This window comes from Lithobates pipiens, unplaced genomic scaffold, assembly GCF_037356315.1.
Source record: "Lithobates pipiens isolate NorthernLeopardFrog02 unplaced genomic scaffold, aLitPip1_a1.2 Scaffold_28, whole genome shotgun sequence".
Classification (NCBI taxonomy): domain Eukaryota; kingdom Metazoa; phylum Chordata; class Amphibia; order Anura; family Ranidae; genus Lithobates; species Lithobates pipiens.
This window is the reverse complement of record NW_027507789.1, coordinates 8,583,409-8,597,099: the sequence shown is the minus strand read 5'-3', so window position 1 is coordinate 8,597,099 and position 13,691 is coordinate 8,583,409. Positions and strand designations below refer to the sequence as shown.

The window sequence follows — 13,691 nt, the reverse complement described above, 5'->3', positions numbered from 1 at the left end:
CCCCCCCCCACCCCCCATACACAACAAACTGCGATGAAAATTTTTTCTGCTTTCAACACATCAACTTTAGGGACAACATCAGTGGCGTCGCTAGGGGGTGGCTTTTGGGGCCATGGCCCCCGAATCTGGGGCCCATAGCTCCGAGTCTCTGCGGGGGGTCCCCAACTACTGAGCCGCAGCTTCTCTGCAGCCGGGCCGCATGACAGAGCCTGAGAGCGCGCGGGCAGCAGGAGAGAGCTGGCAGGCAGAGCGGGAGAGCCGGTGGGCCGAATGGGAGGGCCGCATGACAGAGCCGGAGAGCGCGCAGTCCGCATGACAGAGCTGGTGGGCAGAACAGGAGAGCTGGCTGGCGGGCGAGTAAGAGAGCAGAGAGATGACATCATCTCTCACCGCCTTGATGTAAGGGGGGGGGGGGCTCGCTGGGGACCCTTATGTAATGAGGGGGGCTCTGGGGACCCTGATGTAATGATTATATATATATATACATACATACATACATACATATACAACACACCTATGTGTATATATATATATATATATATATATGTGTGTATATATATATATATATATATATATATATATATATATATATATATATATATATATATATATATATATATTGCCTGTGGGAACACACAATGGCCACAGGAGGGCAGCAATTACCTGATAGATCGGTGTGGATCCTCTATGGCTGGAGACGGCGCTCGGTCAATATCTGACTCCATGGGATTTGCAATGTTACTGGAAATGAACAAATTCTTCAATGCCGTCTTCTCTGCCGATCTATTCCAATATGAAAATGGAATTTATTCCGCAAAAAAGGGATCAATCGGGTTAATGCGTCTCCAGGATTGCGGCGCAACCAATAGCAGAATGTTCATGTTTTCAATAAAAGGTAAATCTGGAAAATATGTGAGAGAAGATATTTAAAATATAGGAGCAAGTGATATCACAAGGGATCTGATGACTTGCTGTATCGTGGCCTCATACAGTGCCTTGAAAAAGTATTCATACCCCTTGAAATTTTCCTAATTTTGTCATGTTACAGCCAAAAACGTAAATGTATTTTATTGGGATTTTATGTGATGAACCAACACAAAGTGGCTCATAATTGTGAAGTGGAAGGAAAATGATACAAATAAATATGTGAAAAGTGCATGTGTGTGTGTGTGGGGGGGGGGGGGGCATTTGTATGGCGCCTCCCGGCTTCTACTTTGCAGAACCCCCTTTCTCTACAAGTCTTTTTGGGGGTGTCTCTACCAGCTTTGCCCATCTAGAGAGGACATTTCTGCCCATTCTTCTTCTGTGTAAAATATCTCAAGCTCTGTCAGATTGGATGGAGAGCGTCTGTGATCAGCAGTTTTCAAGTCTTGCCACAGATTCTCAATGGGATTTAGGTCTGGACTGTGACTGGGCCATTCTAACACATGAATATGCTTTGATGTAAACCATTCCATTGTAGCTCTGGCTGGATGTTTCGGGTCGTTGTCCTGCTGGAAGGTGAACCTCCGCCCCGGTCTCAAGTCTTTTGTAGATTCTAACAGGTTTTCTTCTAAGATTGTCCTGTATTTGTCTCCATCCCTCTTCCCATCAACTCTGACCAGCTTCCCTGTCCCTGCTGAAGAAAACCATCCCCACCACATGATGCTGCCACCACGTTTCACAGTGGGGATGGTGTGTTCAGGGGGATGGATGGTGTTAGTTTCCCCCACACATAGCGTTTTGCTTTTAGGCCAAAAAGTTAAATTTTGGTCTCATCTGACCAGATCACCTTGGCATATCCAATTAGCGGACCTCCAGCTGTTGCAGAACTGCAAGTCCCATGAGGCATAGCAAGACTTTGACAGCCACAAGCATGACATCCAGAGGCAGAGGCATGATGGGACTTGTAGTTTTGCAACAGCTGGAGGTCCGCTAATTGCATATCCCTGGTCTATAGCTTTGACTACCTCTTCTGCCGTGATTTCCCCCGTCAAACTTGCCAGGGGAATGTTATTTCCCAGACCTGGTGTAGAATCCAGAAAACTCAACATCTTTGCCCGATCGAGGTACTTCCCCTCCCAGAAGATCCACATAAAAAGATCTCGAGACCTCCATGATCCCTGACCTGGATTTCATCAAAGATCCCATACTATCCCTTAGCCCAGGGGTCTCCAATAGGTCTGGCTATTAAGAAAACAACTGGGCCAGACGGATTGACGGCTGAATTTTATAAGACTTTCAAATCCAGCTTGGTACCTTATCTTGTGGAGGTATTTAACCACTAGAGATCCGCGCTATAGCCAAATGACGGCTACAGCGCGGACCTCCTTTGCCGGGACTACGTCTATTGACGTCGTCCTGTGCACAAGCGGCCTGCGCGCCCCCTGAGGGGCGCGAGTGGCGCGCTCTGTGATCGGCGAGTCTATGAGACTGGCCTGATCACGGATCCGAGCAAGGGGTCGATCCCGACCCCTTACCATGTGGTCAGCTGTCAGCCAACGACAGCTGATCATGTGATACAACGGAGCCGGTAATTGGCTATTATTCCTCCTCGCGCTGTCAGCGCGAGGAGAAAAAAAAAAAAGAGCTGATCACCGACGGCCGTGATCGGGACATCAGTCCAGGTCACGGCCAGCTTACCAGTGCCCACCTGCCCCCCTCAGGTATAAATAAGTGCCCCCGTAAGTGCCACCCAGCAGTGCCCACAGTGCCACCCAGCAGTGCCCACAGTGCCACCCACAATCTGCCTCAACAACGGTGCTGCACACCAGTGCCACATATCCGTGCCCATCAGTGTCATCTACCAGTGCCCATCAATGGCCAGCAGTGCCACCTATCAGAGCCACCTATCAGTGCCCATCAGTCCCATCTATCAGTGCCCCTTAGTGCCCCCCATCCGTGCCATCTTATCTGTGCCCATCAGTGCCGCCTTATCTGTGCCCATCAGTACTGCCTTATCTGTGCCTATCGGTGCCACCTTATTTGTGCCTATTAGTGCCGCCTTAACTATGCCTATCAGTGCCCACCAGTGCAGCCTATCAGTGCGCCTCATCAGCGCACTTCAATGAAGGAGAAAAATGACCTGTTTGCAAAATTTTATAACAAACTATTAAACATGATTTTTAATTTTTTTTTATTTTGCATCTTTTTTTGTTTGTTTAGCAAAAAATAAAGCTCCCAGCTGTAATTAAATACCACCAAAAGAAATCTCTATTTGTGGGAAAAAAATGATAAAAATCTCATTTGGGTACAGTGTTGTATGCCCGCGCAATTGTCATTCAAAGTACATCAGCGCTGAAAGCTGAAAATTGGCCTGGGCAGGAGGGGGGTTTAAGTGCCCAGTAAGCAAGTGGTTAACGGCTGTCTGCAAGAGGGTTCGCTCCCTCCCTACATGAGGCAATCTGCTGTGATTCTGTTTTCGAAAAGGGAAGGATCCCTCGATGATTGAGAATTGGCGCCCCATTAGCCATCTTAATGTCGATAGAAAGATTCTGGCGAGGATAACTTTCTGGCGCTTGTCGTCAGTAGCAGACAGATTGCTTTCTCGTCAGCAGCACTGTTCGGTCGGTCCAGGGCAGGAGCATTTTATCAGCAGTGGTAGCTGTCCAGGAGGCTCTGGAACGTTGCAGGGATGAAGCTTGGGGGAAAGTATTTGCTGGCATTGGATCAGGCGAAGGCTTTTGATCATGTCAATCATGAGTACCTCTGGCTTCTCCTTGACAAGTATGGCCTGGAGGGCGGCTTTCTTGGAGGGCTTAAAGTGGTTGTAAACCCTTACAACACACTACAGGTAAGCCTAGATTAAGGCTTTCCTGTAGGTCCAAGAAATATCTCCTAAACCTATACGGTTTAGGAGATATTTACCCGAAGACAGCCACCGCGCAGGCGCACTGGGGCAGGCCGCAGATCGTGGCAATATGCCGCGAGTGTCGGCTCCCGTGCGCATGCGCGGGAGTGACGTCATCGCGGCTCCGGCGAATCACAGACCCGGAAGTCGCTCCGGGATCCATGGCAGCGGCGAAGAGGAAGACGAAGGACCGGTTCGGGGGCTTCGTTCTCAGGTAAGTTATTCATAATGAGCTAGTATGCTATACATACTAGCTCATTATGCCTTTGCCTTGCAGGTTGCTTTCCCCCCCCCCCCCCCCCCATGGGTTTACAACCACTTTAGGTGTAATGATTGGATTTCGTTCTACTGCAAGGCAGATGTGTAGAGTCACTCCGTGATCCATGGCAGCGGCGAAGAGGAAGACAGAGGACCGCTTTGGGGGGCTTTGTTCTCAGGTAAGTTATTCATAATGAGCTAGTATGCTATGCATACTAGCTCATTATGCCTTTGCCTTGCAGGGTGTGTTTTTTTTTTTTTTTTCCCTTTACTTCCTCTTTAAGACTTTATACTGAGAGGTAAAGAGCTTCATGCTTGTTAACGGTTGGGTTGGACGGCCCTTTAGGGTTGGATCCGGGGTGCTCCAGGGGTGTCCGCTGAGCACTTTGCTATAAGTGTTCACAATCGACCCCTTTGCTATAAGTGTTCACAATCGACCCCTAAAGAGCGGACCGTTGTGTGGAGGTTGCCGGTGGGCATTACCGATGAGCCGCCCTTGAGGGTTGTAGCCTACGCTGATGACGTTTCCGTCTTTATCTCTGGGGCAGAGGAGGGGCAGGAGGTGGTCTCATTTATAGAGCAGTATTCCGAGGCATCGGGCTCCAAGGTCAACCGTTATAAAAAAGGTTTTCTGGATGGGCGAGGGAGGTAAGGGCTTTGGACTTCCAGACACCTTCCCGAGGCCTCAGCAGAAAGTCAAAGTATTAGGCATCGAGTTTGGCCCTGATGATTACAGTAAGTCAAAATGGTAAGTCAGGCTGAATGATGATGATGTCAAGGTGAAATGCTGGAAAGGGTGGCGGCTCTCCTTGAGGGAAAGGGTGGACTTGATTAAGACCTACCCGATTCCTACCTTTCTGTTTGTCAGCTTTGTTTGCATCTTGCCAGAGTCCTGCTATTCCAGGATTTAGAGTTATTTCTTCCAATTATTATGTGGGAACAGGCTGAATCTTGTGCAGCGGAATGTGACTTACCTATCTAGGCGGAAGGGTGGCCTAAGGATGGTCAACCCGGTTGTGTTCTTCTCTCTGATGTTTTTGAAACAACACAATTTTGGTAACATGCTAGCAGAGAGACTGCGTAGGTGGGTAGGTATTTTCCAGATCTGGTTTAGACCTTTTCTGGGCCAGTGAAAAGCCTAAGGATCAAGCATGGCAAGCTCCCGGCTCTTGTTGCCCCGTGCCTGAAAATTCTTAGACGGTGGCGTGTGACAGCGGAGGATATCAGGTGCCTCCCTAGGAGACTCCTGGGTGAGAAGATCGTGGGTACTGTCTTTCATGCGCCACTGTCCTTAAGGGATTGCCCAGGTCATATGAGGGAGGGTTTACGTTTTAATAAATTCTGAGCGGATTCCCTTGAAATTTAGGGACCAGGCCTGGCTCGCTTTCCGTGGTAGGCTGTATGTGAAGTACCTCTCTTTGGACAATCGTGGTTGTCCAAAGCCACCCCCAGCCTGAACCAGTGATAGAAGGCAGGATGGATCCATGCGCCAAATTCTGACTCCACCATCTGAATGTCGGAGCTGAAATCCAGACTCATCAGACCAGGCAACGTTTTTCCAATCTTCTATTGTCCAATTTTGGTGATCCTGTGCCAATTGTAGCCTCAGTTTCCTGTTCTCAGCTGACAGGAGCGGCACCCGGTGTGTGGTCTCCTGCTGCTGTAGCCCATCTGCTTCAAGGTTGGATGTGGTGTGTGTTCAGAGATGGTATTCTGCATACCTTGGATGTAACGAGTGGATATTTGAGTTATTGTTGCCTTTCTATCATCTGGAACCAGTCTGCCCATTCTCCTCTGACCTCTGACATTAACAAGGCATTTTCATCCACACAACTGGATATTTTCTCTTTTCCCCCACCATTCTCTGTAAACCCCGAGAGATGGTTGTGCGTAAAAATACCAGAAATACTCAAGACCAGCCCGCCTGCCACCAACAACCACACCACATTCAAAGTCACTTAAATCCCCTTTCTTACCCATTCTGATGCTCGGTTTGAACTTCAGCAAGTCGTCTTCACCACGTCTAGATGCCTGAATGCATTGAGTTGCTGGCATGTGATTGGCTGATTAGCAATTTGTGTTACCGCGCGACTGAACAGGTGTACCTGATAAAGTGTCCGGTGAGTGTATGTTCTACGCCGCACTCATCGATGTCATTTTTCTTTAGCTGCGCTCATCTATGTTCTCTGCCGTATTCGTCTGTCGTTTTTTCTTCTTTAGCTCTGCTCGTCTATGTTCTTCGCTGCGCTCATCTATGTAGATGTTTGTTCTGTGCTGCATTTGTATATGTTCAATGCTGCGTTCACCTAGGTCGTTTTTTTTTTCTTTTTCTTTAGCCGCGCTCGCCGCCTTGGGTCGCTCACAGGTGAAAGTCAGCCATCGGTAAACCTTGGGCGGCTCTCTGCAGGAAGTGGTGGGTACAGGAAGGTGGCCGCACCTTGTTGGGGTTTCTCATCTTTCTCTGAACTCTGAACAGGTGACACGAGAGCTCAGACGGGTTGTGTTAGCAGTCTGGAGTCACCGCTTCATCAGTCAAAGGTGGAGAGAAGGACGGCTACATATAATTATACATACGCCAGTGGCAGCTGGTGCTCAAAATGTTTGGGAGGGCGCAAAAAATTTTTTGAAGAAAAATCATCAATTGCAGGCACTGTGCCCATCAAATGCTGCCACTGTGCCATCAAATGCTGGCATTGTGCCCATCAAACGCTGGCATTGTGCCCATCAAACGCTGGCATTGTGCCCATCAAACGCTGCCACTGTGGCCTCAAACGCTGCCACTGTTCCATCAATTGCAGCCACTGTGCCCATCAAATGCTGCGACTGTGCCCTCAAATGCTGCCACTGTGCCAATTAATTGCATCCATTGTGCCATCAAATACTGCCACTGTGCCCATCAAACGCTGGCATTGTGCCCATCAAACGCTGGCATTGTGCCCATCAAACGCTGCCACTGTGGCCTCAAACGCTGCCACTGTTCCATCAATTGCAGCCACTGTGCCCATCAAATGCTGCTACTGTGCCATCAAACGCAGCCACTGTGCCATCAAACGCAGCCACTGTGCCATCAAACGCAGCTACTGTGCCATCAAACGCTGCCACTGTGCCATCAAACACTCTCACTGTGCCCATCAAACGCTGCCAGTTTGCCCATCAAATGCTGCCAGTGTGCCCATTAAATGCTGCCAGTGTGCCCATCAAAAGCCCTCAGTGTGACCCCCCCCCCTCCCATGGCCGCTCGCCGCCTGCCCGGCATTTACCCTGTCTTGGTGGGGCAGGGGGTGACGGCGATGAGCTGGGTCCTTTGTGCATCTCCTGCCGTCCTCATCTCCAGTCCTCTCCTCATGATAGGGGTCCAATAGCAGTGCCTGTCGTTTCAGCCAATCTGGTGACAGGTAACAGACCCGAGCACCTGATTGGCGGAGAGGCGGTTTAGTGTTAGGAAAGTGAATATTCATTCAGCATTAGTAGCAGCACTTCACACTGAGATATTGGGACATAGCAAAGGACTAAAACCTCAAGGGATGAGGGAATTTAAACCAGGATAGTTGGCAAGTATGAGACAGCTGCTTTGGGCCCCATAACAATCACAGGGCCCAGGGCAGCTGCCCCTTTTGCCCTGCCTTAAAAACGGTCCTGCTCATGGGTCTAAGTGGGAGCACTCATCTAGTACTTGATGAACCTTCCCTAAGGATCCAGATCTGCTTAACCAGGTAGGTCCACGGTGCCTTCCCCCTGTCAGGAACCCCTGCCACCCTTGGGTGGGGGAGGGTGGGTAGGTACATCAGAGATATGATGCAGGTTCTTTGGGCCCATTTTAAAGTCTAGGGGGATTGGGGGCTGCAATCTTTCATTTTCTGAACCCTCCTCCCCAAGCTGCCGATGTCACGGGTCTCTGTACATGGAAGCCTTCTCCTAGTACTTGTTTGACCTACCTATCTGAATCTGCCTGGCCAGGTGGGTCAGAGTACCATGCCCCTGTTAGGTCCCTTGCCTCCCTGGGGGGTTCCAGGGATTAAGGCCCTTTCTCTTCAGAATATAGGGCTCCCTTTGTGCTCTATATTCCTCCCACAGTTTTGGTTTTGAGGACTTTTTTCAGGCTTAGAATACAATCTGTACAATCTGATCTCAGCATATGTGGCCGGCTTGATGTGGAAATATTATTCTCTTTCAAACATTGTCAGAAAACGAAAAAAAAACAAAAAAAAAAGATTTTCATTGAACTTTGTGGTTTCTTATTCCTGGGAGTTCTCTTGGAAGGATGAGTAATGGTTGGCTGGAGAAATGGTGGCACTCTCGTGGTTTATTTTTTTAGAGAAGGCCGCGGCGTCCTCTACAAACCATTTTAAAGTCATGAGCAATCAGAGCGGCCGGTTCCAGGAACGATACTATAAAAGCATTTCCAGAAATAGAATTGTATAAACGTTTTCACTGCAGATTTCTCTTTTGTTTTCAGAGAAATGACATTCGAAGGAATTCGCTTTCTGGAGAACAGTAAACAGAGGTGGGGAGGAGAGCGGCTGCAGATCAGGCAGATGGTGGCAAAGATCACTGCGCTCCTCGCTACGAGAGCGCTGTCCAGGAACAATTACTGGGGGCTCATTCTCTATACAGATGTGACCAGCTCAGTGTAAATCTCATCAATCGATGTCGAGGTTTCTATGTATAGATCGTAATTAGATACACAGGGGGTAGCAAGGACTGATCGTTCTCAGACTTCTCTTTCCGCTCACCAGCTCTGCACATTGACCTGGCCATAGAAGGGCAGATCTGTGTTCAATGAGAATTTTGTTCCTAATCTCTTGTTCTGCACAAAAGAGCCCATGAGCACTTTGTTATTAGGATACAGGGAGTGTCGGGCAGCACAAGGGGGCAACAGATAGGAAAAACAGGCAAGCAAAAGGCAGACAGGCAGCACAAGCAAATGAGAAAAAGATTGGCAGGCAGTGCTAGCAATCATAAGACTGGCAGCCAGCGCTAGCAAGCAAAAAATAGGCAGGCAGCGCTAACAAGCAATAGACAGGCAGGCAGCGCTAGCAAGCAATAGACAGGCAGGCAGCGCTAGCAAGCAATAGATAGACAGGCAGTGCTAGCAAGCAATAGATAGACAGGCAGCGCTAACAAGAAAAAAGACTGGCAGGCAGAGCTAGCAAGCAATAGATAAACAGGCAGCGCTAACAAGTAAAAGGTTGGCAGGCAGCGCTAACAATCATAAGACTGGCAGGCAGAGCTAGCAAGCAATAGATAGACAGGCAGCGCTAGCAAGCAATAGATAGACAGGCAGCGCTAACAAGCAATAGACAGGCAGCGCTAACAAGCAAAAGACTGTCAGGCAGAGCTAGCAAGCAATAGATAGACAGCGCTAGCAAGCAATAGATAAACAGGCAGCGCTAGCAAGCAATAGATAAACAGGCAGCGCTAACAAGTAAAAGGTTGGCAGGCAGCGCTAGCAATCATAAGACTGGCAGGCAGTGCTAGAAAGCAAAGGCTGGCAGGAAGCACTGACAAGCAAAAGATAGACTGGCAGTGCTAGCAAGAAAAACACTGACAAGCAGCACTAGCAAGCAAAAGTTGACAGGCAGCGTCAGAATTAGCAAGCAATAGATAGACAGACAGCACTAGCAAGCAACAGATAGACATGTAGTGCTAGCAAGCAAAAGACTGGCAGGAAGCACTGGTAAGCAAAAGATAGACAGGCAGCGCTAGCAAGAAAAACACTGACAAGCAGCGCTAACAAGCAAAAGTTGACAGGCAGCATCAGAATTAGCAAGCAATAGATAGACAGGCAGCACTAGCAAGCAATAGATAGACATGTAGTGCTAGCAAGCAAAAGACTGACAGGTAGCAATAGCAAGCAATAGATAAACAGTCAGCGCTAGTAAGCAATAGATAGACAGGCAGTGTTAGCAAGCAAAAGACTGAAAGGCAACGCTAGCAAGTGATGAAAAGACATGCAGCGCTACTAAGCAATAGATAGGCAGTGCTGCCAAGCAAAAGACTGGCAGGCAGCGCTGGCAAGAAAAAGATTGTCAGGTAGTGCTAGCATGCAAAGGACTGTCAGGCAGCGCTGGTAAGTAAAAGGTAGACAGGCAATGCTAACAAGCAAAAGATAGGCAGACAGTGCTAGCAAGCAAGCAAAAGACTGGCAGGTAACACTAGCAATTAGAAGTATGGTAGGCAGTGCAAGCAAGCAAGCAAAAGAATGGCAGGCAGCACTTGCAAGTGAGGAAAAGACTGGAAGGCAGTACTTGCAAAAAAACAGAAGCTTTGCAGGCAGTACTAGCAATCAAAGACTCCAGATACCGCCATTACTCCAACTGTTTCTACCAAAGTCAAGTTTTCCCATAAACAACAACAGAAATATTTTTAGAACTGAAACTGTCAATCAGAGAATACTTCCTTCTTCTTGCCAGCCAAACAATATTGAGTGCTCATTGGCACGTGTCACTGTTGGCTCAGAACTTCCTGATTCTCCTGGTGGATTTTTGGGCTTGCGCCATATCCTGCAGAAGTGCGCACGAAGGGGACCCAATGAGTTTCGAAAGATCTGATTTCCAAACATAGGAAATAAGCAATCGCCCCGCAGCGTTCTACACATTGCAGAGATTGAATCAGCTGAAGGAAACTTGACTCAGTCTTGTGTGAGTTACTACATTCCACTGACACAACTGCAGGGGGTCAAACCCTGGCTAAGGGGTCCTCAACACACATTGTTGTACCCGGTGGTGGCCCGGGAAGAGCCGTTTAATCACTACAATGGGCAGATCTGACCAAGACGGGCATTCGGCCCATCTCTCTCTCCTCCTACCAGCATTCTCCTTGCACTGCGGAATAACTGATTGTGGTGCTTCTGTCTCCTTACAGGGACTGCCCGTGGCTGATAACAAATCAAATTCAGGTGCTTACATAGCTTGGAATTAAACCAAAAAAATATTAATGATGTATTTATGATTATAGAGCTGAATTCCTTTGCCTTTTATACACTCACCGGCCACTTTATTAGGTCCACCTTACTAGTAGTGGGTCGGACCCCCTTTATTAGGTCCTCCTTGCTAGTAGCAGGTTGGACCCCCTTTATTAGGTCCTCCTTGCTAATAGCGGGTTGGACCCCCTTTATTAGGTCCACCTTGCTAGCACCTGGTTGGACCCCCTTTATTAGGTCCTCCTTGCTAGTAGCGGGTTGGACCCCCTTTATTAGGTCCACCTTGCTAGCACCTGGTTGGACCCCCTTTATTAGGTCCTCCTTGCTAGTAGCGGGTTGGACCCCCTTTATTAGGTCCACCTTGCTAGCACCTGGTTGGACCCCCTTTATTAGGTCCTCCTTGCTAGTAGCGGGTTGGACCCCCTTTATTAGGTCCACCTTGCTAGCACCTGGTTGGACCCCCTTTATTAGATCCACCTTGCTAGTCCCGGGTTGGGCCCCCTTTTGCCTTCATTCTTGGTGGCATAGATACAACAAGGTGTTGGAAACGTTCCTCAGAGATTTTGCTCCATAGTGACATGATGACATCACACAGTCACTGCAGATTTGTCGGCTGCACATCCATGATGCCAATCATCTCCCGTTCTATTGGATGAGGTCTGGTGAGTGTGGAGGCCATTGGAGGACAGGGACCTCATTGTCCAGTGGTGAGATGATTGGAGCTTTGTGACATGGGGCATTATCCTGCTGGGAGGAGCCATCAGAAGATGGGGACACTGTAGTCATAAAGGGATGGAGATGGTCACCAACAATGGTAGGCCGTGGTGATTAAACCATGCTCAATTGGTACTAAGGGGCCCAAAGTGTGCCAAGAAAATCTCACCCACACACCATTACACCCCCACCACCAGCCTAGGGTGACCACGGGGCCCCTTACCTTTTAAAGAAATGTCACCCTGAGAGCTTACAGGGTTGTGGCGCTTCCCTCTTTCATCTGGGCATGTGAATTGTAGCCTCAGTTTCCTGTTCTTAGCTGACAGGAGTGGCACCCGGTGTGGTCTTCTGCTGCTGTAGCCCATCTGCTTCACGGTTGGAGTTGTGAGGGGTTATTTGAGTTACTGTCGCCTTTCTATCATCTGGGACCAGTCTGCCCATTCTCCTCTGACATCAACAGGCATTTTCCTCCAAACAACTGCCGCTCACTGGATATTTTCTCTTTTTCTGATAATTCTCCGTACACCAGAGAGATGGTTGTGCCTGAAAATCCCAGAAATACTCAGACCAGCCCAACTGGCACCAGCAACCATGCCATGTTCAAAGTCACGTAAAGTGGCACTAAAGGTAATTTAAAAAAAAATAACAAACATGTTATTCTTACCTCCACTGTGCAGCTTATTTTTCACACCATGGCCCCTGATCCTGGTCTTCTGGGGTCCTTTGGTGGCTGTCTCGGCTCAGATCAGATAATCCCCTGGGAGAAGAGCTCTCGCCCATAGACGCGGAATGCAGGACTCGGCCCCGCCCCCTTGTGGCCGCATCATTGCATTTGATTGACAGCAGGACAGCAGCAGGAGCCAATGGCTGCGCTGCTATCAATATATCCAATCAACAGCCAAGAGCCAAGGGGTGGCACAGTGGTGTAGTGTTTAGCACTCCCGTCTAGCAGTAAAAAGGGTTGCTGGCCCGAATCCCAGCCACACCACCCGCCCAGAGCCTGCACGCCCCCCCCCCCCCACCCAGGCCCCCCGTCCCCCCCCCACACCCCAAAGACATGCCAGCAGCCCAACTGGCCCCCATCCAAAATTGGCCCTAGCACATGAATGGGGACCTTGGATTGTGGGTTCCCTGAGGGCAGGGACCGATGTGAGTGTGCAATGGGGGGGCTGGGGGGGCCGGTCACTGACAGGTGTTTTTTCACCTTAATGCATAGGATGCATTAAGGTGAAAAAACACCTTTACAACCCCTTTAAATCGCCTTTCCTTCCCCATTCTGATGCTCAGTTTGAACTTCAGAAGGTCGTCTTCACCATGTCAAGATGCCTAAATGCACTGAGGTGCTGCCATGTCATTGGCTGTTTAGCATTTTGTGCTACCAAGCAATTAAACAGGTGTACCTAATAAAGTGGTCGGTGAGTGTATATGCCCAGAGTTTCACTTTAAGAAACTATGGAGACCTGTAGTAGCTAACATTTTCATATTATTACAGGGTTCTCCTTCTAATATATACACAACAATACAGTATATGAAACTCCTAAGGGAGTAATCATTTAATTAACTTAGAGGTAATGGCTGGAGTGATGAGATAGGGGGCGCTGTGAGGCTGCGTAGCTCTGCTCCTGACATTGACCTGCACCGTGTGTCACCAGCGGTAGCAGATAATGGATTGCACATCACCTTCTGCTGACGCAATGAACTTCCTCACATCGCTCATCGTGGGAACCTCTCGGGGCCAATATTTGTGCATCGATAGATTGCAGCAATGGCCGGCGCTCCACCTGAAATGTCACTTCTGCAAAAAAAAAAAAGTGGCCCGGAGGATGTGGAGTAAGATACGGTGGGGTGTGGGTCCAAAGATCCCTATCCAACGTGTGGCCTTCAACAGTTGACATGTCAGTGATATGCAACCCTGATCACTACAATCTCGTAGAAAACGTGTTCATGGAAGACCGAATGCGTTCAATT

At 48.8% G+C, this 13,691-nt stretch overlaps 1 long non-coding RNA gene across 1 annotated transcript in view; it reads right to left on the bottom strand.

Moving 5' to 3' along the window:
• LOC143935063 (uncharacterized) overlaps window positions 1-6,551 on the bottom strand; it is a 33,949-nt gene extending 27,398 nt beyond the window's left edge. The window contains exons 1-2 of the long non-coding RNA XR_013263454.1: window positions 6,064-6,551; window positions 664-901 (exon numbers count right to left, since the gene is read on the bottom strand). This is a non-coding gene — a long non-coding RNA (uncharacterized LOC143935063). The remainder of the gene's footprint in view (window positions 1-663; window positions 902-6,063) is intronic.
• Between the last annotated feature and the right edge of the window lie 7,140 nt (window positions 6,552-13,691).